This window comes from Ambystoma mexicanum, chromosome 6p (assembly GCF_040938575.1).
Source record: "Ambystoma mexicanum isolate Mex_15411 chromosome 6p, UKY_AmexF1_1, whole genome shotgun sequence".
In the NCBI taxonomy this organism is placed as follows: domain Eukaryota; kingdom Metazoa; phylum Chordata; class Amphibia; order Caudata; family Ambystomatidae; genus Ambystoma; species Ambystoma mexicanum.
Window position 1 is genome coordinate 941,230,445 of NC_090935.1, and position 26,295 is coordinate 941,256,739.

General features: G+C 49.5%; 1 protein-coding gene across 2 annotated transcripts in view; it reads left to right on the forward strand.

The window, feature by feature from the left end:
• DMXL1 (Dmx like 1) overlaps positions 1–26,295 on the forward strand; it is a 1,868,248-nt gene that overhangs the window by 468,065 nt on the left and 1,373,888 nt on the right. The gene's annotated exons all lie outside the window — the stretch shown is intronic.

Below are 26,295 nucleotides of genomic sequence, written 5' to 3' on the forward strand. Positions count from 1 at the left end.
ATGTGAATTTGCCATGGGCAACATGAAATTTGAGACCTTGTAAAGCAAACATGGAGATTCTGGTATGTAGGTCTTCAATCCAGTGACGTTCTCGTATTGAGACATTAAATTGGACACCTAAGTAGCGAATATGATTAGTTACTTCAAGTTTTTCCTGATTTAGGTACCAGACGAATGTTCTTTTACGGGTCTTCAAGCCATTATCAATTGCCATGATCTTTGATTTATTGGTATTGATAATTAAGTCGTTGGTGTAACAGTAGCTTTGAAAGGCATCAAGAAACGGTTGTAACCCAATTTCTGTTGTGTCTAACAAGACCATGTCATCGGCGTATATTACCCAAGAAACATGGTTGTTATTTATCTTCGGCGGGAAGGTCCTTGGTTGCAAAAGGGCGTTTGGAAGATCTGCTATAAAAAGTTTAAACCAAAGTGCATCTAACGGGCACCCTTGTTTAACTCCCCTCTTTGTGTATATTAAATTGGAGAGGTCGCCTTTTGCATTCAGTCTAACACGACAAGATGTGTTAGAGTGGAGTGCCATGATAGGATGTATTAACTGTGATGGACAGTCCCATGATATGAGTTTTTTCCATAGTTTCTGGTGATTGATCGTGTCAAAGGCCTTTTTTAGGTGTATGAATGCGAGAAACAAGTTTTTGTTGTTCTTCATGGCTTCAAGTTTGACGATGTTTAACATAGTTAAGTTTAATTCCACTCCCACTCCTTTCGTGAAGCCTGTTTGTCGCTTGTCACTCACTTTTGGCTGGTCGGCCCAATTTGCCAATTTCATTTGTAGAAACGCTGCAAACACTTTTCCGATGGTATCGAGAAGCGTTATTGGGTGATAATTTGCTGGGTCGTTTCGGTCGCCTCTTTTAAAAATGGGCACAATTATGGCTGTTCTCCAGGACTCCGGTAGGATTTTACTTGCTGCTATCCTCTCGAATAATGTGGCGATGAACTTTGCCCATGATGGAGTATTTGTTTTTAACATTACATATGAAATACCGTCGGGTCCAGCCGCCCTGGTGTTAGTTTCTGGATTGCCTGTTCAATGTCATCTTGTGTTTCCACTACATTCCAGGTGGAGTCGTCTTTATAATCCAGCATGAGATTTAAGCTGGTGTTTATGTCGAAAGCTTTAGAGTAATAGGAAACCCAACTCTCATCATTTACTCCATTAGCCATATCATAAGCAGCTTTTATTTTGCCTGTATTAATAATTTCCCATAACGCTCTAGTATCTTTGCGTAGTATGAGCTGTAACATTTTTTCAGCTTGTTCTTGATTTCTAGTGATATTGAACACTTTGAGCCAATTTATGTACTGTTGATGCCTTTTTTTCATTAGCATTAGCACTAAGCAACTTTTGTTTTTATTTCTTTTTAGGGCTAATAAATCCTTTCGTAATAACTTTTTTTCTTGGGCTAAAGTTATGCTAAAGGGATGTCTGTTAGGTTTTTGTTGAATCTTATAATTTGTTGAATCTTATAATTTGTATTCACATGAACTTTAACATCAGCGCGCTATAGTTTACCGTTCCTTTTAGTGCAAGAGCTGATGTATAGTTTTCGGTAAATATACTCAATTGTTTTGCGTTGATTCTCAACCTCGTGCCAGCATTGTTTGTTGATATTGCTTCTGTATATTTGGCCTGAGCACTAGGTTTTTCGTCCTCGGTCCAGACCATTAGCAAAGCATCATGATCACTTTTTGTGGTTTTAGCAATTGTCAGGTTTGAGATTTTATTTTTAAAATTATTAGACACCCAAATGTAATTGAGGGTCTTTGAGCTTGAGCCACAATGCCACGTGGCTGAAGCTGGGATATCACCCTGGGTGCATCCATTCAACATGGAGCACTCTCTTGCCTTCAGTTCCTGTGACCATCACTCCCCTCTATTACTTGCATCATTGCCTGTTGTACTGCTATTTGAAAATGAGGGGGTGAGCTCATTAAACCACAAATAGTTCAAGTCCCCACAAACGATGATAGCTGGATCAGTAAATGTGATAAAACAGTCATCAATTGCTGCTGTGACCGATGTTATCAGGTAATTTTGGTGGACCATTGCTGGATTCCAATAAAAATTTATTATCAGTAAATGCCGCACATCCTCGTGATTGTTCTTTGGGAGTTGTACTGTGGTAGCCTGAGTGAACAAATTCATATTCTCAGTCTTTAAGATGGACCATTTTAGGTTATTTTTAATCATCGTAATTAAACCTGCGAATGGACGACCAAACATGTTGTTTCCTGTCGGGTTAAGCAGGATGGTGCATCCATTGCTGACTGGTTTCTCCCGCATCCATGTTTCCTGTAAATATATAATCGAACATTGATATGGTTTTGTCCATTTTTCTTCAAATAAATGAGCAAAGCCTCTAGTATTCCAAGAAGCCAGACAGTGGATAGATCTCCTCCCACTGGTCGTATCCTATTGCACATTCTTGTTAAGCACTTTGGAAGTCCATCGAGATTTAATCGGGCCAGTTGAAGCAGATACAGTGTTAGCTCTCAACTGGGCTCGTACGGCAAGTAGTTTCGATTCATTGTTCTGATGGTCACTCTGGCTCATTTTGGAATCATTTGATTGACTTACTGAGTCTTCTAACAGGACATCAAAGCCAAAGAACATCAAATCATCTTTTGCTTCCAGCACTTGTTTAGCGATGAGTTTCGACTTGAGATGCAGGATAACCCAATATAAACGCTCTTCAGATATATATTCAACAGCAATATCGTCCAATTCAGTTGTACGCAAATACGGAATGCTGTGTAGGAGCTTGATGTTACTCTGATTTAAGTTCACCTCGTTTTTTCGTTTAAGATATTCTCAATTTGTATTTTCCAGGTATTCTTGTGAAGCAACATATTGCAATCATGTGAAGTGACTTTGTGTCGTGAGGCTTTGGACTTTTGCGCTAAGGTCTGTTTAGGATTTAGGTTAAGAGACAGCGTTTTACTTTTAGTTGGTGCTGTTAATTCTTGACTCATGTCGTTCGTGTTGATTCTATTTGTCTCAGAAGCGTCAAGAATTCTTGCCTGTCCACTGTTTGCTGCATCACAACGTGGGGTTATCTTTCTCATTGCACTCACAGATTTTGCTTCTGCAGATTTCTCTAGGGTATTTACGTGAACATAGAGTCCCTCGTCCCCCCTGATAGAATCCTCATCGCCTTCTTCCACGGAGTACGTCGAGAGGTCACATAGATCCATCAAGGACTCGGCCTCCTCCTCGTTCACTTCGTGTGACTCATCTCATTCTTTTGCGACGTTGAGCGACGACCGGGGCCGTTTGAATTTCATTAGAGTGAACATTTGAAGTGGGCCCCTTTGTGGTCGTTCGTTTGAAAATGCTTCGTGGGGGCTGGGTTGAGATGTTCCTTATGAACTTTTTTGCTTCATTCGGTCAATCTCTTTGCCTTTGGCCCACTCTTTCCAGGAACGGGCATTGCTTTAGATGTTGCTCCTAGCAGTGCAGTGGATTTATATGGAGCTTTTATCGTCTTAGCTGGCCCTTGAAATATTCCGAATGATAGTTTTTTGGTCAAGTTTTGCAAGCTCGAATCGTGTGGTAGTTGAGCGTTTGGTATGTTTGCTAATTGTGGAACACAAGGAATGATGTTTGTGATTTTCTCGCCCACTTGAGCATTATTCACCTCTTGCGATAAAACACTCGCACTGCTGTCAATGTTATCTACCACATTGGTTACTTGTTTTGGATCAGCTTCATTGGGTGGCAGTGCAAGAACAGGAGTTACGCTGATCGCTGGTACTAAGACGTTTAGTTCTAGTTCTGCACCTGGAATGTTGCCTTTGATACTTGTACCGTTAGACCTTTGTGATAAATTTATTTGCTTGGTCACTGCTTTTGTTTGTAATGGTCTGGGCATTGACATAGGCAAAGAGTCCAACGTAATTCTCATATTATGCCGCATCCATTTTGTGCAATCTATAACCGCCTCCATTAAATTGGTTTTGTCCTGTGTTTCCTGTCTGGCTATGTCACTTACGTCTTTGCCAGTTTTTGGAGGTATCCGCCTTATAGTCAAGCCTTTGCATAATATGTTGGGATAACGTTTCCATTGCAGTACGTTTGATATTTAGCATTGCGAGCATCGATGTGTGATCCGTTAATGAGTCATGAATAGACTCATATAACTTCATGAACGGAAGCATGGCAATTGAGGTAGCGGCTAGAACATTATTGTGAATTTGAATTCCAGCAGCTGTGGATAAGTGTGCCTTATTTATTGCCTCGCAATCCGCCTCAGTGTCTTGAGCAGAAGAAACATTAATAGTTTGTGTGCTCATGTTAGAGATTTCATTCACTTGGGTACTTGAGCGTCTTTTCCTTTTGTTTGTACTTCGGTTTGTCAGGCAAACAGGTGGATTTCTGTAGCTTTAGGAAACTTAGTTTCTTGTGTCACTTTATCAGGTATACTCAATTCACTGGTTTTAACATGTTTTTGAATAAAGCTATCTTCTAGTCGTTCTCGCATTATTAAGAAGTCCGCTTTTAGCCGCTCCGTAATTCGTGCTTCTCTAGCGGCTAAATCAACCGCAGGTAGAGTTTTGGCTTGAGATATTACGTGTGTATTGGGGAATCTCGTCACCTTTTAGAGCGGGACGAACTCCATCTTGAATTAGAGAAATAATGCTTTTGTCATATTTAGCAAGCTTTTTCGGTGGTGTGTCCTTTGACTTTGGAGAGTCCACAAGCAGCCGATTAGTCAATATTGCACTTGCCTCTAGATCTGTATTGGTCCTTTGAATGCTTGAATGTTCGTTAATTGTACTGTTTTTATCAGAACTCCTAGCCCACGGAGGAGTCGCCTCATCCAGGTTTAGTTGGTTAGCGTCTTCAACCATAGTACCTGGGGGTAATGCGGCAGTCACAGGCGCTGCGTCGCTCTGCGTTGAAGACTGGGTGGGCGGCTGTGCAATGCCGGATGTCATCAATCTTGCGAGCGAGCCTGTTTTGCATGGGGCGAGAGCATTTTCAGTATGCGACGTGTCTGTATTTACCACGTCTGCTTCGTCTACCAGGTGCATGGAGAGCCGCTCGAGATCAGTAATCTCGCGTGGAGAATCGTACGGACGGTCGCTTGCATCAACATACACCGAGGGTGAGTGTAACAATGGCCCGCTCAGTGTGATCTTTGTCATGTGTACCACATAACAGTGGGGTCTGGGTCTTAAAGAAACGAGCTGGACCGCTGTATTGTAAAGCCTCCATCGAATGCAGATTGTGAATCGGTTATGTCAATGATGTCCGCCTTCTTTAATACAGCTGACGTTAAAGCGGACAGCAATGGAATTGCAGGACAAATGTTTACAGCGACAGCAATAGGAAGGTCAAGCATTAGATTACCGCTTACCTTCGCTTCAGGCTCACTACCTTGTTTCTGGCACTGTTGCAGCGACTTATGCCGCGTCTGGGGGCCCTGCGGCGTTGGAGGGAGCTGTGACGGCGTCTGAGAGGCACCCGTCATGCAGCATGTCATTTTGTCGATGCAGACCGGGGTCTGCTGGGGCTGCCGGCGCGGACTGTGGCAGACTGGAACTCACTGTGGAACTCCGATGATGTTCTGGAGGTGTTGCTTTCGGCAAGAAGGCCAGCAACAAAGTCTCTATACCGTTGCCGTTGGAAAAAGTTTTGCAACTGGTGCAGAGAAAAGAATGTCGATCCTTTTCTATGTTCTATTCTGGAAGTACTATCTTTCCTTCTGACGCTAGCACATAGAGGTCTAAATATCAGAACAATAAAAGGTTACCTTGCGGCGCTTTCCATTTTCAAGCGCTCATCGGAAGAATGCTCCTACTTAAAATTCCTTTGATAACACAATTCTTAAAAGGTCTCACTAATGGTTTTCCTCCTCACCCATTTCAAGTATCGATTTGGGATCTCAATTTAGTCCTAAAATTCTTAATGTGAGCTCCTTTTGAGCCTATGCACACGTGTCCATTAAGATTACTAACGTGGAAAAAAGCCTTCTTAGTTGCTCTAACATCAGCAAGAAGAGTGAGCGAATTGCAGGCACTGTCTTCTGGGCCACCCTATACTGTGTTCTATAAGGACAGAGTTGTATTGAGGGTTAAACCATCATTTTTACCAAAGGTAATATCTGATTTTCATTTAAGTCAGAAAATTGTTTTACCCACATTCCATCCTCCACCCCATCCTTCTAAGGAGGAGGAAAGATTACACAGACTGGATCCAAAAAGAGCTTTAAGCTTTTACATCTCTATACTTTCCAGACTTAGAGGGGACAACCAATTGTTTATAGGCTACACAGGAAGGAAACTGGGTCAATCGGTGACAAAACAGACAATTTCACGCTGGATCATACTTTGCATTTCAGAATGCTACAGACTAGCACAAAAAGACCCACCAGAAGGGTTAAGGGCTCATTCCACCAGAGGCATCGCCTCTTCGACGGCCCTTCAAAGAGGTGTTCCAATAAGGTCCATTTGCGAAGCAGCAACTTGGTCTTCACTACACACATTCTCAAAATTCTATAGCCTGGATGCTTCCCAGTCTAGGGAGCTGACTTTTGGAAAAGCAGTGCTTTATTCCGCCATCTAAAGGCATTGGGCAAAAAATCTGACCCCGCCTCCAGAGAAAGTATGCAAAATACTGCATTGGGAGTCTCTCTAAGATGAGGAATACGTTGGAGGACACAATCCACTCGAAGAACAGATACTTACCAACTGGTAACGTTTTTTCGATTGGATGTTCCTCCAACGTATTCCTCATCGCCCTCCTAACCTACCCCTCTGTAGATTTTTCCAGGTTATTGCCATCTCAAATCTCGCAAGGCTGATACCTGTCTGCCGGCACAATCTACACAGTACAAGATCACAGGTAAAAAAGTGGGAAAAACAGTACTGAGGCCAACGGGCACCGCGCGTGCTACTTATACACCTGATGACGTCACGCTCGACGGAGGCCTTCGAGGGACCATCGTCTCGACGACATCGACGCACGGCGCCCTCTGCCGAAAACATTTCTGAGGAGCAGCAAAGCTGGATGGAATACATCTAAGATGAGGAATACGTTGGAGGAACATCCAATCGAAAGAACGTTACCAGTTGGTAAGTAACTTGTTCATTTGGACCAGAAAAACTTTTATCAAACAGTAGATTTTGGAATCTTGGCGTTTGGCCTGGTGATGAAGGGGGTTGGAGCAATACATAGAGCAGGGTAAAATACAGATCAGAACTACTCATACCCTTGGGAGGGTGAATGGAGGTCAGTGGAGTGGTGGTGGATAGAGATAATTCGGCATAGTCAAGTTGTGCAAGAGGATAGGTTCTCCTTCAAGGTCAAGGGGGTGCAGCCTGAGTTGCAGATTTAAATGAGGGGATATTGGTGGTGTTTTTTTTTTTTTTTTTTTAACTTTTATTTATTTGGCATGGCAACACGAGCAGGCGGGAAGCATACAGGCAATTACATTCAGAGCAGTGCAATAAAAATACAGGCATATATTGCAGAATCAAAACCAGTATAAACACATCAGGGATGCGTAAGGGTGGGTGTGGAGCAGAGGTGGAGCTCTTCAGCAGACAGAGGGGAAAAGGCAGGGGGAGAGGGCTGGAGATGAAGCATCGGAGACAGGTTCAGTGGGAGACATATATGATCGAAACTTTGACCAGACGTCTCTGGGCCTCGAATGGGTTGGCTGTTGTACAGCCCAGGATTCTTCAGTATCTGAGGCCCATGTGACCGCCCTAAGCCATTGGGCGTGGGTAGGTGAGGCAGGCCGGAGCCAGCAGTGTAGTATGGAGCGTACTGCGAGTAGCATGCAAAGACCAGCTAGTTTTTGGGAGTCTTGGTGGAGTTCAGGGAATTCATGGAAAAGGCATCTCATTGGGGATGGAGTGATGGGGACTTCGAGCATATCAGACACAGTTGAGCATACTGCGCTCCAGAATTGGACGAGGCGCGGGCAGGACCAGATCATGTGGATATAGCCAGCACTGTTGGAGCCGCACCTAGGGCAGTCAAAGGGCAGGTTGTTCGAGATACGGTGCAGCTTGCTTGGGGTGTAGTGGTATCTGTGAAGTACATTGAATTGGATCAACTTGAATCGGGAATTGTAGGATACCCCATGAATGCGGGCACACATGCGGGCCCATCGTTCGTCTGTCATTTCCAGCCCAATGTCGTCCTCCCAAGCTTGTCTCAGTTTAGTAAGTGACGGGGCAACTCTGGATTGCAATAGAGTGGAAAGTCTGGAAACTTTGCCTCTCATGGGAGTGGGGAGGTCAACTCCGTGACTATGAGCTCATCTGGTGGCATTGCTGGGAAGCAGGGGTAGATGTGTTTAAGGGTTCCCCGGAGAGATGAGTACTGGAGCCAGATGGAAGGTCTCCGCCTAAGGGACAATGGAAGGTCGGGCCACTCTATGAAGTTGCCCTGCTCAAAGACATCGCGAAGCAGCTCGAAGCCAGCCTCTGCCCATCAGCGAACAATGACAAGAGGTACGTGTGGGACCTCCGGGAGGAAGTTACAAAGTGGTAGGTTACCATGAAACGGGTGGGCGATTCCTAGTAGCTTCCAAGTTTTTGATATGGCCAATGACGTGCAGGTTACTGGGTCGAGTGACTCCGGCACTATCGGTGTGGGTGTGACAATCAGGGACCGGATATCACGGTTGCTGACCGATAGCCTCCCGAGTCTAAGATGGGTTGGGGGATCCAACGCGTTGAACCAGTATGAAGTGTATTGGAGTTGTGCGACTAGCCATTACTTGAGGAAATCGGGTGCACCGAAGCCGCCCACCTCCATTGGGGTGGCCAAGGTTTTGAGTTTGAGCCGGACCGCACCAGAGTGCCAAAGGAAAGTGTTGAGGATACAAGTCGACGCCTGGAAGAACCCAGAGCCCGGCCACAGAGGGATGTTGCTGAATCTATACAGAAGTTGGGGTAGTACCACCATCTTCAGCACTCCTATGCTGCCCGCAAGAGAGATCGGGAGTTTGTCCCAACCCAGTGACTTTGTGAGCTTTGTAAGGTATTTTTGATAGATCTCCTCAAAAACACATTCGAAGTGACGAGACACTACTATACCTAGGTAGGTAAAGTTTGACTGGGCCCAGGCAAACCCTAGGGTGTCAGGAGGGGGCAGCGTGCAGGCAGTGAGCGGGAACAGGGTGGATTTAGAACAGTTCACTTTGAGGCCGGAGATGCGTCCGAAAAAGATGGTGTCTTCAAGTATCGGTGCCAAATTGGTGTCGGGAGAACAAATGAAGAGAAGGGCATCATCCGCATAAAGGGATACTATGTCTGATTGACCTGCAGTACGTAAGCCCCTGTGTGCATGGGATTGACGAAGCATGTCTGCGAATGGCTTCATCGCAATGGCAAATATCAGGGGGGAGAAGGGACAGCACTGTCTTGTTCCTCTAGCTATTGGAAAAAGGGGGGAACACCGATCTTCGGTACGGACCCTAGCTACTGGATCGGAGTACAGCAGTTTGAAGCAGGGACCAAATTTGCATTTTTCGAGCACCCGCCAGAGATATTTCCACGACACCGAGTCAAAAGCTTTTTGCATATCGAGTGTTGCGGCTATTGCCTGGACGTTCGGGCTCATTCTGCTTATAATGTTAAAGAGGCGTCTCAAGTTCAGGGAGGTGGAGCGTCCCGGGATAAATCCTGCTTGATCAGGATGGATAATATATGGCATGTAGGGGACCAGGTGTAGGGCTAAGAGTTTGGCATAAATTTTGACATCGCTATTAATAAGCGAGAGTGGGCGGTAGGAGCCGCATTGTGTGGGGGGGTTTATCGGGTTTCAGCAAGACGGTTATCGTGGTTTCGTGGAGCGAGGGGGGGGGAGCTGGCCCGCCTCAACCGATTCCTCCCAGAGGGCCATCAAGTGAGGAAGGAGGAGAGGTTTATAGTGTTTGTAAAATTCAACGGGGATGCCGTCGGAGCCAGGGGATTTACCTGATGAGTGAATCAATGGCGTTTGAGAGTTCCTCGAGGGTGAATAGGTTCTCGAGGGAGGCGATGGTCTCGGTGGAGAGGGCCGAGAGGGGGAGATTGTCAAGATAGGAATCAATCTCTGTTGACGAAACACTATCCGCGTTGGCGTACAAGGATTTGTAGGAGTGGAATTCGGAGTTGGTTTCTTGCGGTGTCGTGGCCAGGGAGCCATCGGGCCTCTCCACTCCAGGGATGGGCGGGGTGCCGAACTCTCGGCGGAGAAGCCTGGCCAGAAAGTGGCTTGGGTGCTCGCCCTCACTGTACTTCCTTGCAAGGCCTGGGCTGTCAAAAAACCTCAGTTCACGGTCCGCTAAGGAGCCGAACGTATCGAGCTCCGCACCGATTGATGCGAGGAGTTCCGGAGTTTGGTGAAGTGAGCATAGGGCCTCCAGTGTGGACAGGGCGGCTCACTCTCCACGATTTCTCTGTGGATTGTTTTAAGGATGCCGTTTTCCATGGACAGAGCAATACCTCTAACGTATGCTTTGAAAGATTTCCAGAGGGTAGCCTGCGAGGATACCGTATTGTTAATTTCGAAAAACTCCTCAATGGCAGTCTCATGCTCGGAGCTAAAGACAGGGTCGAGGAGAGAGTAGGGTTTCATTCTCCAGTGTCTGACCAGGTCGCGATCTGGGCCCCACCCGAGGGTAATGGTCACTGGTGAGTGGTCAGAGAGGGTTCTGAGAAGGATCTTAAGGTCGGTTACATTTCTGATGAGTATATCGGACACCAGCCATCTATCGATTCGAGAATAAGAGTTGTGTACCGAGGAATAGGAGTAGGAGCGGGAGTCGGGGTATAGGAGTCGCCATACATCCACCATAGATAGACGGGGAAGAGATAACAATGTAGTGTAGGCTGATCTGGAAAGTTGGCAGGGTCTGGAGCCGGACCTGTCTAGGTCTACATCAAATATTGTGTTAAAATCACCTCCCCAAAGGATTGGTATTGTTAAGTTATTTTGTTATGTTATTTTATCTTATACCGCGCCAAAGCCCGTAGGCATCCAGGCGCCGAGAGACAGAACCTGCAGGCTACCTATAAGGAGAGAGAAGTACTAATGGAAGAGATAGGTCTTCAACTGTTTCCTAAAAGCGAATAGATCCTCGGTTTTACACAATGTAGCCGGTAACGCATTCCAGGCCTTAGCGCCTTGGATATGAAACGCTCTGCCAAGCCCGCCGGATCGTTTCACACGATGTTGGACTAGTAAGAGATCTTATGCTGATCTGAGTCTTCTTAAGGGTTGATAAACACTTATAACATCCTTCAGATAGATTGGTGCAGTCCCAAAGACGCATTTGTGACAGATGGTAAGTAACTTAAACCGAATTCGGGCCTCAACAGAAAGCCAATGTAGTTTTTCCCTAGCAGTGGTAATTGGTTCTGAATATTTCATGTGGAAGATGATGCGTATAGCTTTATTTTGTACTTTTTGGAGTTCAAGGATGTTGGCGTTACTTGCCCCACATAGGAGAGCATTACAATAATCCACACGTGGTAGAATGACAGCTCTCACCAGTTTAGTACGGTTTTCGATGGAAACAAGTGGGGCAACCTGTCTGAGCACTTTAAGATGGTAGTTGGTGCTCTTTGAGATAGCAGCGACGTGAGCGTCACAATCTAAGATACTCTCCATGAAGGTACCTAACATTTTAACTTTCTGTACAACTTTTATATCACTACCATCAATCCTGAAACCTGAGTACGCCTGGTCCAGTTTAGTTAATACCTGACGGGGTCCAAATGGCATGAGATCAGTCTTTGAGGAATTAAGGCAGAGCCAGTTTGTAGACATCCACTTTTCTATCAGTTGATACACCATATCTACCAATGGTCATGATTACCAGTGATGTCAAGGACCAATTGGAAGTCATCCGCATAATTGCAAAAGAAAATCTGAAAGAATTCCAATTCAATGCAAAGAGGGAGGATGTAGATATTAAACAATAAAGGGGAGAGACAGGCCCCCTGTGGAACTCCACAGGTCAACAGTTGAGGTTCCGAAGCACAGTCCCCCCAGTGTACCTGCGATCGACGACCCTCTAGAAACGATCTTAGCCAGTCTATGGCATTAGCAGAGATGCCCCTGACTGACTGTATTCTATCAAGAAGTATGTTATGATCAAGCAGGTTGAAGGCTGCCGATAGGTCCAACAGCATCAGCAGCCCCAACCTGCTTTCTTCCAGCTTAGAAAGCATAAAAGTCTGCAAGTCCAGGAGGGCAGTCTCAGTGCCATGGTGGCTTCTAAAGCCTGACTGTTTAGTATGAAGTATATCAGCCATCAATACATAGTCCTACAATTGTTACGCTCACCTGGCTCCCACAGAGGCGTCGATCTGAGCTGCGGTCTCCACCAATGTGACGCATAGGGCCGAGATGACGGACTGGACTGGCCCACCTAGCTTTGTTTGCTTGGCCCGTAGGAATATTCTTCTGCAAATGGAGAAAGGAGATTAACCACCCGTGGAGTTGAGCGTAAATCCCCCTACCCCCGCTGTTCTCTCCACAGATCACCTTTGATGTCCCCTCTTATAAGTCTCACCTGATGGTTTGAAAAGATGCACTCTCCATCCTGCATTGAGCGCAGGGGTGCGTTGATAACCAGTTGCTTCACTGGCTCGAAGGAATTGGTGAGTTCCAGAACAATATTGACTCCGGAAAGTATGTAGTTCGTAAGAGTTCACATGTCTGACTTTCACTCTTGACCGATTCCTTGCAGTTTGCAGCTTGACCCCAGCGAAGAGTTCCTCGTGGTAGCTGACGAAGTTCAGGTAAGGATTTGGCTTATCCTACACTGTTCAATAAAATAAGGCCAGAATGTAAACTGTTGCTTGCTCCCTTATTCAGGTGTGGAGAGAAAATATGAAGTTCGGGGAATAATGCCTCTGGCGGTAGAATTAGGTAAGTCTATTGTGGTGAGAAGAGTTCCCCTTGTTTGTCCCTTTGTCTCACCTTGTTGTCCTTTTGTTCCCCTTAGGGGCCGGGGTACGGCGAGGATGCAATGGAGACTGCGCCGACCCGTGAAGAAGAATAGTACCTCTGGCGGTAATCAGGTAAGTCTATGGGGGTAGTTACTATTGCCTCTGTTTATTCCCTTGGCTCACCTTTGCTGTTCTTGTGTTCCCCTTCGGTGCCAGAGTGTGGCAGGAACGTGCAGAAGGACGCGATGGATCGTGAGGATGCTGCGAAGGCCGGTGAGTTCAGCGCGGCGCTGCAGCAGGCGAGGCGTTGCGTGTAAAATGCTTCTTTATTCCAGCTCGACGGCGTGGTGGATCCGGAATTCAGGTAAGGATCGAAGGTTTGGCTCTTATTCTAACCTCTTCTCCTTCTGTTCCTCCCTTTTTCTAGGAGCTGCAGACTCGAGGCGGGCGTGGCAGAAGACTGGAGGCAGGCTTGCAGACACGGTGAGCGATAAGCTGCTGGATGCAGAATAACGCGAAGCGTGTGCTGCTCCTCGGGCGTGGTTTAAATAGCCTTGAAAGTAGTCCCAGGTAAGTATTCCTCCCCAGCCCCACCCGAGTAAAAAATAGTCCCTAGGTAAAATAGTCCCTTCCAAGCCTCATTTGGCTTGGAGCTCTGCAGCATGGTCTGCATCAGGTAAGCTTGCAGCATGGTCTGCATCAGGTAAGTTCTACTCTGAGCCTGGCGCCTATGGCGCCAGGACTGACTCTCCATATGAGCCTGGCACCATAGGCGCCAGGACCGCACCCAAACAGCCCCTAGCAGGGGTTTTTGGGCTTGCTCAAAATAACTTGATGCCTGCTTCCGGGGTTGCTGGACCTGGTCTGGTTCCCCGGGGGTAGGCATCATGACACAATTGGATTGTTGCAACCTTGTCTATAAGTTTGAGTAGAAACAGGGTATTCGTAATAGGCCTTAAATTGGCAGCATTCGAGGGATCCAGTCCAGCTTTTTTTAGTAGAGGTGAAACTGAAACATTTTTCAATGGCTGAGGTATTTTTCCTGACCGAAAAGAGGCATTTGTGAATCTACATAAGAAAGGCGCGAATTGCTCTTTGTGCTCCAAGATGATTTTGGATGGGAGAAGTTCACCTGGGCAATTGGTAGGCCGCATAGATTTCATAATATTAATCATTTCTACTACAGTGGTTTCCTTAAAGGTGAAACCAACAGCGGGTTCAGTTTTAATGACAGTATTGGGCATAGAATTTTGTTTAGTATCAGTTAGTTTAGCATCAGATTGTGATGTCTTACTAGACAGCAGTATGGTCTTAGCTGTAGACAATGGAAGAGTGAGTGTTTCCTTCTTAAATTTGATCTTGGGCTTTGCGTAATTTATCCGCAAATGCTTTTTGTACACGATTGCAGTCCTCAATAGTGGGTTTAAAAGTGGAACCACAAGCAGTAGGTTTTTCCCAAGATCTAAAGTATTAGGGGAAAACTGTCAAGAAGGGACGTGAGGTGCGAGTAAAATTCCGGGTTGTCGATGTTGCGACCATAGATATTTAACAGGACCACCTCCTTATTCTGCAGGGTACCATGGAGAAGGACATGTCTGCCCTGGGGGTCAATCTGTGTGGATATGGAATTGAACTTGAGACTCCTCTGAATCAGTGTCATGACTCCACAGCTCTGGGTGGAGTAGTTGGTAAAGTACCTTTGAGGTCCCCATGTTTTGGCGAACTTTCCGCAGTGCTCAGCGCAGGCGTGTGTTTCTTGCAGAAACAGGATTTTGGCCCCATGTCGCTCGGCCTGCAGCTGTAATTGTCTCATTTTTTTATAGTTTCCCAGGCCCCGCACATTCCAACTCATGAGTGTTGCGTTGTCTTCAATCAACAGTTCAGAGATAATTGTTAGTGATTACAGGATAACAATGCAGTGATCCCCAAGGTCTGTGCACTGTCTGCCTGATTCTGCAACAACGGGGCCGTGTTGCCCCATGCTCCACCTTCCTCGTGGATGCCACGCCTTTTTTTTAACGTACAACCCAACATTACCCACCCCCTCCCACATCCCTTCCCCAAACAGAGGAATGGTAACCCCAAACCCAAACAACCAAATCCAAACCAATGGCATCAACGCCGAGGGGGCCTGTGAACTGGCCAGGCGGTAATGCTCCGAACCGTAAGGCACATGAAGGATAGACGTGGTGCCTAGTGGTGGCCTCGTGCACAACCCGGACAGGGCCCTATGTGGGCGGTGGAGGCATGGCCGAACAGGGTGAAGGCAATGTTCTCGAGGTCGGAAGGAGGAACCTCCATAATAATCAAATAAGACATGTAACTGGATCCATCAACGTATGGAACGGGAACTCTGAAGGGGTGGATGGGTGCTGTAGAGGAGAGTTAGGCCACATATTGATTGATTACTTGCGCATTTCAAGGCCCATTGGGTGTCCCAGGCTAGAGGGCGCTTGGGACGGTGTACAGGCTGTTGAGGGACCCTGCAGCACTGGACGGGCACCTTGGAGAGGGGGGATCAGCCAGGAAAGTGTTCATCGATGGATCTAGACGCCTCCTCGGGAATTGTGAAGAAGTACACCCGCTTGGAGTGTTTGATCCTCAGTTTGGCGGGATATAACATAGAGCATTTGACCTCCAGGTCACGTAGTGTCCTCTTCACAGCTAGGAAAGTTTTACGCTCCCGTTGAACCGTCACCGAGAAGTCTGGGTACAAATGAATCCTAGCGGCCCCCAACAGGAGTTCACCCTTGGCTCTCGCTGCCCTGAGGAGGGCGTCGCGATCGCGAAAGTTTAGGACTCTGGCTATGATAGGTCGGGGAGGCGCGCCAGGCCTGGGTTTAACAGTAAGGGCCCGGTGGGTGCTCTCAATCGCAAATTGTGGGGAGATCTATGGAGAATCAAGCAGTGTTAGTAAAGTACGCTCATCATAGTCCTCCATAGGTTCCTTTATGTTATCCTCGGGTATTCCGATTATGCGGCGGTTGTTGCGCCGTGAGCACGATTCAAGGTCCTCGTTCTTTTTCTCCACCTCAGTGACGCGGGAAATAGCGCGGAGACCTCCGCCCTGAGAGAGCCCAGGTGATCCTCGGTGGTACTGACTCGTGTCTCGATCTCAGCCACCCGGCCATCAGTCCTCTCCATATGGGCTTTAATGGAAGATATAATGCCGTTCATGTCGTCCAGTTTGCTGTGGAGTGTGGTGAATCCCTCCCGGATGAATTCCATCATTTTCTGAGAGTTCGAGGGAACCGAGGTTAACGAGTTGGACGGCTCCTGGTCAGGCTCCTCCGCCACCGTGCCTGAAGAGGCCTTCGTAAACATATTGATCAAGCTTTGTTTCTTTCCCGTCCCCTTGGTCATGATGCCAGATGGATAGGAGGCCAGGGGGCCAAGGGAGGTAGTAGGTGTGTCAAGGCGGATCAGAAAGGAGAGGGAGCTTCCGGGGGGGCCAGGTAAGCAGATCGGGGTGCTCAGGGGTTTAGAGGCACGCTGAACTGCAACGCTGTGTGGAGCAGTATTTAGAGGTGGAGCCCGTTGAAGTGCGGTTGGCCGCCCGCCAGTGGGGTCAGGGGAGACGACTCCAGCCAAACACAATGGGCGCTAGTTGAATGGACCGCAGGTGAGGTTACTGGTGTGGACTATCCTGGTGGCATGGAGTGGGGGTTGGAGGCCAGAGAGCTAATGCGGTAGCAGTGTCCAGGAGAGCAGTTACTGTGGGCTCCAGTGGAGAGGTTGGGGAGAACGCCTCGCTTGCCGGTGAGTAGGCTGTTTGAATGCTACAGCGTGTTGATCATGGGCGAGTAGGAGGCAGACTGGAGTCCGGGACCTGACAGCAGTTAGTCGGGGTGGGGATCCCCGGTTCAAAGGATGTCCTGACGGAGTGGAGGATCTGCTTGCCGCACAGTCCGGGTCTTGGGTACGGCTCTGTGAGTGCTAGAAGAGGTCAGCAGGGCTCCGGGTCTATCCCAGATGCATACAAGTGGAGGATGTGGTTAGCGTGGGGCCGCAGAAGGGCCTCCACCATGGGGTGCCTCAGGGACGCCAGGGGTCCCGGGCCAGGGAGAGGCCTCCTTCCAGCAGTTCGAGAACGGGCCCGGTGTGTTGGTGTTGGATGGGAGCGTGGGGTACGCAGACTACTGACCAGTAAGGCCCCCTTAATTAATGGCAGTAGTGGATGTGGGCATGGGTAGCGGTCTCAAGAGCAAGCAAGATAGGTGGTGCCTGGGTCCAGACAGTGATGGAAGCGGGGGGCTCCGGGACTCGCCACAATCATCCTGGAGAAGGCTGCGGCTCCCACAACACTCCCGGGAAAGGGGCACCCGCGGCAGAGCCTCGCAGCCCCCGGGAGTCAGCATGCTGCCCCAGAGGGGTGGCGGAGGAGGGCGCTCTACGACGTGAAGGACCTCCGGATCCAGGGAGGCATCAAACCAAAGCAGGCGCCGGGTGTCAGTGCGCCGCCTCCGGGAGGCGGCAAGGCGGGTGCTGGATGGACGTTCAGATCAGGGGGGACCTCCGGGTCCGGGTAGACATCCAGGCTCCACCGGCCACGGCCTCCGTCCAGTGGAGGCGGCAGGATCGGGGCACCCAGTACTGGAGAGGCCCTCCGAGTCAAGGCGGCCGGGAGAGAACCTCGGGGGCTCAGTGCCAGGAGGCCCCCCAGGAAGGATGGAGGAGCGGGGTGCCCCGCGGTATTAAAGACCTCCGGGTCCACGCAGGAGGCATGCCCCCCAGTACGGGTCGCTGCAGGTCACAGGTGGATGAGGGAGGAAGGCCGTAGCGTGCGATTCACGCGCCCCTCCCCCACTGCAGGCCTCCGATCCCTGGCCTCAGGGTGAAGTTGCACTGGAGCCGGAAGGCGGGACAGAGCAGCATCAGCTCCCGGGCTTGATCAATGTCGCATATCTCCGTAGTAACGTGGACCCAAGACATGGGGTTCAGGCGGCGGGTGCTCGGGACCAACAGTAGACCATTGAGGTTGGTGGTGGAAGGAGAATCGGTGCACCAACAGAGAATTTTCGAAGAATATCGCCTCTCAGAACGGAGCTCCGTGTCAGGCGGCCATCTTTAACGAGCGCAACAGCGCCCTCCCTTATTGGTGGTGTTTTTAATGTCAGAGGAGGAACTGAGTTGCAAAGAATGGAGGGGGGGGGGGGCGGGGGGTGGAAGCAAAAGGATGCACACGGTGGGCGAGACATAACCAGATTGTGGAAGGTGGCAGACTATAGGGTTTAGTTTAGGAGTGTAGCAGGTGATAGATGCTGGGTGGTGGAAGGGGGGAGCCATGAATAAAATAAGTAAAACACGTATTCAAGAGTGTCTGGTTGTCAATGGATATGCCGGAAGTCGAGGAGCAGCTTATATTGTAGAAGGTGCTTGTAGCAAATTGAAGGCGCCTGGTCCCAACACGATACAAAACAAGCCAAATAAAAGGATGCACCCAACTAGGGAATGTGACCAGGAGATGGATTGCATGTTGAACAAAGTTTTATATAGATAAAGATATGCATGCAGAGAACTCTGCTGCCCTGAAAGTGCTCTGCCAGACAATACACAGGCAGCACATTATGAACCCAAAAAGCGTCATTAATGCTGTAATGACATATAGTACAAAATGACATTTTCAATTGGTTGGGGTCACATGGCACAGTATAGTGTATATTTTATGTCAGACTCCAATTGGTTGCTGTGGCTGGGGTGGTCCGTTGGCACGTGGGTCGGCTGGGCTCCTCTTCGCAGGGTGAAGGTCAGGCTTAGTTCACAAAGTGTTACAATCCTAACTAATCTAAACTACACAATGGTCATTGGCATGCAAAGAATAATGTTGGGCATAAAACCATCACTTAGACGGGGGGTTGTTTATAAAATGTACACAGATATATGCACATTCTAACCCATGCCTTTTGTGGGGGCACAGGTGCATTGGCCCCTCTCCCAGGTGCCTTATCTGTGGGGTTTTGATCTGCAATTTATTTTCCCTGATGCCTCACGAGTAAAACGAAGGATGGATGGGTGTTAGTTTAGAGGAGGAGGATATATGATCACTCTGGATTAGGTATATGATGGGCAATTTAGGGTGGTCCGTGGGAAGGGTCTTTTAGGCAGTTACATTCAAAGAGAGACGAGGGGCAATGGCTCTGTAAGCTGTAACTTCTAAAGTTGGGGGTTGAGGTGGCACAAGCAGGTTTGTGGAGACACGTGGGCACGCAGGCCAGGGTTTGCTCCAGTCACATATAGGGCAATGAGCTTTGAGGAAGAGAGAAGGATTCTGAATACTTGCAACAATACATGACCAAGCTTCTGTGAGAAATGGGTTCCTACGAGGCTGGAGGGGGAGGCTGGGCTTTGTGTGTGGCGCCGGACAGAGGGAGAGATGGCTTTTTAGAAATCATGGTGTGGCCTAGGAATAGATGGCATTTTAGGGTGGCACAAAATGGAGTCTGTACGTCACACCAGATGGCTTTGTTTACCGTCTTTTTTTGTGGTTAACATTAAGACCAAATCATAAGAACAGACAAACATGGGGACATCTCCTGCCATTAGGTAAACATAAGATCCATTTTTTACGCGGGAATGTCAGGGGGGTCTGAAAAGACATCGCCTCCCCAACAAAAGTTTGATTTTGTTGAGGGGGAACCGAGTAGCAGTGGAGGCACAGTAGTGCAGGTGAGTGAAAACAGTGTGGATATAGTTATTTTGTCGGTGTGATAGGTGTGTTGGGGCGGGTTTGCTGAATTTTGATAAAATTGATCATGGTTGCTCTGGCTGTGGTGGTGATAAAGTGTTGCAGCTATATCCAAGTTACCTACCTTGGAGGAGGATGTGAAGCTGTCATGGGAGCAAGAAATGGGGAGGAGATAATCGAGGTGTGTCTCTATTGTATTTGCGTCTAGAAATGAGTTAGTGGGAGAGAGGGAGATTGGTTGAGAAACAGAGACTTTGTTTAAGGTGGAGTTTGATTGACTTCCTGGACTAAGTGCAAGATTATCTTATAGCACCCTAAAATAGACTACATTGTTTAGGTTAAGCCTTAACCTTTATGAATTTACCATGCTTTCATTTAGGCGTTATAGGCTGTCGGTAGTATCCATATCTCTGGAGGACAGCATCAAGACAATTTGAAATTAAGGAATGCTCTAGAAAATGTTTTTTTGCAACAAACCTTCACAGAATAAGCAGGACTGGGGCGTGGCTTGGCGCCACGGTGAACGGTCGGGTCCGGTGAGAGCTCCCGGCCGCGACCGCGTGTTACCTGCAATGCCCCAGTAAAAACAGACTAAAGCGAACAAAATCGACGTCCTACAGAGCCAGGAGGCTCCGGCTGCCCAGGCCTTAATTTCGCTGCTCTAAACGGGAGTGGGACCGAGCTGGAGCTGTTTTTTCCAAGCGAGGGAGTTGCAAGCTAAGATGGCGGACTGTGGAGCGGCACAGTGAAGCCCCTTCCGACGTTCCAGTGGAGTGGGAACTGGGGGAGCCCCCCCCTCCGATGCTCACAACAACCGATCTGGCCGCCAGCATCCCCTGCTTGTGGAAGCATCGACATCAAGGCTTAGGAGTAAATCCAACCACAAAAGCAGTAGTCTTCGCGTCGGAAGACTGGCGGCGGCTGATCCCCGCCACGGGAAGCAGCAACGCAAGACTCCGAAGCATGAGTCCCGCGTGAGACCCGCGACTGCCTGCAGCCGCCCGCTTCCTGGAGGACTATCGTGGGAGTAGTGGCGATTGGGGTGCCCCCGTCACTCCTTAGGGTCTTTCGCTGAATCCCTCCAGCACCTTCACCACCCCGGCCCGAGAGCACAGCTGAACCGCTGCAAAACTGGACCTTGAAAACAGTGGACACCGCGGCCGATTGCTAGCAGTGGCAGCGGGTTGATCCTCAAATTAAATCTCCCTCACCCGCCGTCTCCGAGTCGTTGGACCCGTCCTTTCCGGGCCGCGATTGTCCGCTATCTGGAGGAACTCCGGGGGAGCATCGGGCAACCAGGGCGCCTGCAGCACCCCGCAGCGCCCTCCGCCGGACCCCGTGGACAGACGAGGCCCAAACATCCCCCTCCAGCAACCACCAACTGAAGGCACGGGACCCGGCCTTCCTCCAGGTGTTTACCAGCACCTCCCCCACCCCATCCCGAGGGAAGCATCAGGGCCCGACAGTGGGAGTACAGCAATACCGCTGCCTCCCCCGACTGCCGTCCCAAACCAGCAGCTGCAGTGGGGTGTCCTCCGATGAGGGGCGGGTTGTGCGGGGCGCAGTTGGGGAGAATATCAGCAACTACTGTGACAGTAGCATCTGCAGCTGCGGGTCCCCTCAGCGCAACGAGTGGGCCCCACCTCTGAACGAAGCCCTACGAACCTGCTAGCTAGCACCAGCGGCACCTGAGCAGGCCTGCAGAACCACAGCAAGAAGACCAGCCGCCCTCATCAAGTTCACCAGTATCTCTCCCACGACGCCTGCTGAGTCCCGCGATTGCCATCTGTAGCACCGAGGCCAGCCACAGAGGGGCCCCCCTCCTCCCACCGTGCTTCGGCTGGAATTCACTTACTTCCTACGTCCCCCCCCCCGACGAAGCCTAGAGCCCCTCCTCCGGTGCGGACAAGGGGGAGATCGGTGGAGGCGGTGGATTGAGTCCCGCGAGGGGGGGGTTGCCTGTGGTTCCCTCCCTCCCCTCCGGGTCCATTGGACCCATCGGTGACCGTGGCTGCGGAGGGTCCATGAAACCCGTGGTCCCCATCATCCCAGCTGGGACGGGAAGCTTGGAAGTTCCTCTCCCTGCAACACATCACCAATAACGCCTCCTGGAGTCCGAGAGAATCGTATCCTCAACCACCTTGACGCGGCAGAGGCGGGCTCCGGCACCCTGAGGAAGGTAAGGCGGCACCTGCCGCATTACGCATACCCAGCACGAACCCCGCTGGGAGTGAGCTGGACCCCAATCCTGAAGGGGAGGCCATATCCTTCCATCCTCGTTGGGCCCCCCTCTCTACAGAAGTACTAAGCAACCAGCATAGAGTTGTTCCTCCAGAGAACGGCCACGGCCCTATAATTTTTCACCACTACCATTACGGCCACTATTGACGCTCCAAGCCACGGAGGACACAGGGGTTGATCAGCCAACTGGCCCCACAGCAAAGTCCCCTCTTATATCTAAATCTGCCCGGCCAGGAAGCTAGGGCCAAGAAGAAGTCCTGTTCCTTTACAACAATCCACCCCGGGTGGGGGCGTGCAGGGGCCAGCGGAGGCCGCAAGGGACAATGTCCAGGAACCAGAAAACAGCCAAACAAACAGACATTGCAACCTTACTATCTGCCAACATGGGTGAAAAATCAAAGAAAGAGGAGCGAAATGACACTTCTTGTGCCCCCTCTGAGCACAACACGGAGTCGCCAACCCAAGCTGTGACCAAAGCGGACCTCCAGGAGCTACTCTCCGCCATAACTAAGGAGTACCAAAAAGGGACAGAAGAACTAAAAGGCAGAATCTCCTCCCTGGACAAGAGAGTGGGGGAAGTGGAATCTAGAACAGAAGAAATCGAAACCACCCTGACTGAACACAACTTCGAGATAGGGGAGGGGGCGGACAGACTCGCTGCGCTGGAGGCCAGGTGCGAGTCCCTCGAGAACAAACAAGAGGAGGCTGAAAATAGGGCTAGACGCAACAATATCCGCTTGAGGGGAATCCAGAGTTCTGTCCCCGACGAGGAGTTCAACGCTTATGTCAACGACTTATTTTGCTTCATCATAACGCTCCCAGATGGAGCTCCTCTGGAACTGGACAGGGTCCACAGAGTTAGAGCCAGACAAAATGCAAATGCTGCGCCGGATGTCTTAGCAAGAATCCACTTCTATAAGGCAAAGGAAGAAATCATGCAGGAAGCTAGAAGTTCGGCCCGAATCCACTTCCGTGACGCCGAAATATCCCTATACCAGGACGTAGCAGCGACTACCCTCGCAAAAAGAAAAGCCCTTAAGCCACTCGCCGAATGGCTGTGTGATCGGAAAACAACATACCGCTGGGGCTTCCCCACCTCTCTACTCTTCAATTGGGAGGGTAGGTCTTGGTCTATCCCTTCTCCTAGAGAAGCCGAGAGATTCATGAACCCGGAGAGTGAAGAGGGGGCCCTCCCTGAAGTCGCCGAGGCTCCTGGGAGATCCCGCGGGGACTCCACTAGAGCCTGGACCAGGGTCCCTGGCCGCCGCAGACCCCGCGGCCCTTTGGGCAAGCCAAAAAGGGACAACAACTGCTGAAGGGGCAACCTAGAACATTCGAACCACACGCTCCCTCCTGGCCCGACTATCTACCCCCCCGTGAGGGGAGACTGAATTACCGCAAGTTGCCACCATCACTTAAATCAGTGAATCTCAACCTGAATGTTTACTGGCCAAAGGAAGAGGCAAGGTTTGCCTCCAAGCAGAGTTTATACACTGGTCCGGCCGTATGCCCCGTTGGTTGAAGGCTGGCCCGGAAACCTTGTTATTGTTGGGTGGGCGGGGGGTGGGGAGATAGGGGGGGGGACAAGGAGGAGAGGAAATCATCACGAAGATGGAAGGACGGAGAACTTCATCACGCAAAGACAAGGAACAAGAGAGCTTCAGGGAACAATTCAAACTGACCTATGTGAAATCCAAAAGATGGACTCGCTAGACAAGATCCTAACTATTACAACCTGGAACGTGCAGGGGCTTAATGCACCTAGAAAGCGGAAAGCAGTGGAACACAAACTAGACCAACTAGCAGCTGACATTGTCTTCATCCAGGAAACCCACCTCATTGCGGAAGATGAAAAGCGACTACGGTTCTGGCGCTTCCCAAAGTGCTACTTTGCCTCGGCCACACAGAAAAAGAGAGGCGTCGCTATCCTGCTAAAAAGAGACCTCCCATTAACACAGATCACTATCAAAAGAGACCCCGAGGGCAGATTCCTACTTTTGAAGGGCCTCCTGGTGGAGCTACCTATCACCTTGGTGGCCATCTACGCGCCAAATGAAGAGCAAGACCAATTCCTTCACAGCCTCCTCCCAACTATCACGACCTTCGCAGTGGGCTGCTTATTAATTGGAGGGGACTTCAACCTCCCTCCGGATCCGACGATGGATAAGATGCTCCCAGCTTCGAGGGAGGACTTTGTTAAATCCCTGGCCCTGGCGAAATTCCTGCGGGAAACCGAGACAATAGACATATGGAGATCCCACAACTGGAGAGAAAGGGACTACACCTTCTTCTCGCACGTGCATAAAGGCTACTCACGGATCGACCTCTTGCTAGCCACGAACAACATGGCCCCCTATGTGGAGAATATCCAGATTGGACCAATCTCAATATCGGACCACGCGCCAGTCACGATGGCGCTGCTTATCCACGGGGCTCCAGTACCTAACCAGCGGCAATGGAAACTGCAAGATTACATCCTCACCGACATAGCGGCCAGCTCGGCCCTCACAGAGGCGATTCGGAATTACTTCACCGAGAACACACCCCCTGACTCCTCAACAGCAACAGTGTGGGATGCCATGAAACCGGTGATCCGAGGGGTGGCGATGGATTTGACAGCCAGACTCAAGCGCCAAAACCTACTGAAGCAACAGAAGCTCGAGCAAAGACTCACAGAACTGGAAAACAAACTCAAGGCCCGTTACATGAAAACAACGCACCAAGAACTTAAAAGAATTAAAAGGGAGCTCGAGATCCACCTAGCGGACCGAGCCGCCAGAGCATTAACTTATACCAAACAATACTATTACCTGAACAGTAACAAAGTGAACTGGCTCCTAGCACACAAATTGAAAAAGCTTCAAACCAGGAACCACATCCAATCCCTGCTGGATAGAAACGGCTCCCTACACTATCTGGACCCCGAAAAACTCGAGTTAATGGTGCAACACCACGAAGAAATCATGGCAGGGCCTCCGACAGCTACCTCTGCCATCACCCAATTCTTGGCCCTAATCCCAAAGAAACAGCCACCCCCACCCCTAGCGGACTTAGAGGGCCCTATCTCAGAGGAGGAGGTCAGCGAAACGATCCGTCACCTGAAGAACACAACACCCGGTCCGGACGGGTTATCGGCAAAATTCTACAAAAAGTTTGCTCACCTGCTAGCACCACAGCTGGCAAATCTATTCAATTCATTCCTGTCCACTGGTTCCACGACTCCGTCTATGAATGAGTCAATAACAGTACTGATCCCTAAACCAGGAAAAGACCGAACACAATGTGCTTCGTTATAGGCCCATAACGCTCTTAAACAACGATGCGAAAATATTTGCTAAAATCCTAGCAAATCGGCTGGCCCCTCCCTCCCAGAGCTCATCCATCCGGACCAAACAGGATTCATCCCGGGTCGGGGTACCCAAGACAACATCCGCAGAACCATCAACATCATTGAGTCAGCGAACAGACTGGGCACAAGGCTCGCAGTACTCTCCTTAGACGCGCACAAAGCATTCGATATGCTCGACTGGGGCTATGTTGGGAACATTTTAAGGCACTTTGGCTTAGGCCCGAATTTTGCAAAGTGGGTCCTAGCCATCTACCAAAGACCTTCTACAAATCTTCGTCTCAACGGGGCCAAATCCAGTAGAATAAACATAACCAGAGGCACTAGGCAGGGATGCCCTCTTTCCCCACTCATATTCGCCCTATCTATGGAGCCATTCGCGGAAAGGGTCCGCCGAAACGCATCAATACTTGGCCTAACGATTAAAAAAGTATCCTACAAAATTGCTTTATACGCGGACGATGTGCTCCTCACACTTACCAGACCAGAAGAATCAATAAGAGCCCTATGGCAAACGCTCGAAGAATTCCGAGTAGCATCGGGATTCACAATAAACATCTCCAAATCAGTTGCACTTGGCATAAATATCCCAAGAAAGTCCAAATCTCACCTCGAAGCGGAGTTCCAAATCCCCTGGGCAAGAAGTAGCATCAACTATCTAGGAGTTCATATACCCACCAAAACCGAGAAGCTGTACAAGACAAACTTCCCGGCACTCTTCAGAGACCTGAAAAATGACATCAACCGCTGGGAAAAACAGGAGATCTCCTGGTTCGGCCGAACTACTGCGATAAAAATGAATCTTACGCCACAGCTGCTATACTATGCCCAAGCTCTGCCGGTGTCGATCCGGGAAAAGGCCCTGCAAAAGCTGCAAGGAGAGGTTCTGAATCTAGTCTGGGAAGGAAAGAAGTCCCGCATCCCAAAACGTATCATGCTCCGAAGTGCTGCCCTGGGCGGCCTAGGGGTCCCAGACGTGTCAAGGTACTGCCTCGCGGTCCAACTAGCCCCGGCCTTCCCCTGGAAGCTCCCCGCCAACCGCCCTCGGTGGCTACAACTAGAGGAAGATTGGAGCCAGATCCCACTGGAAGCTCTG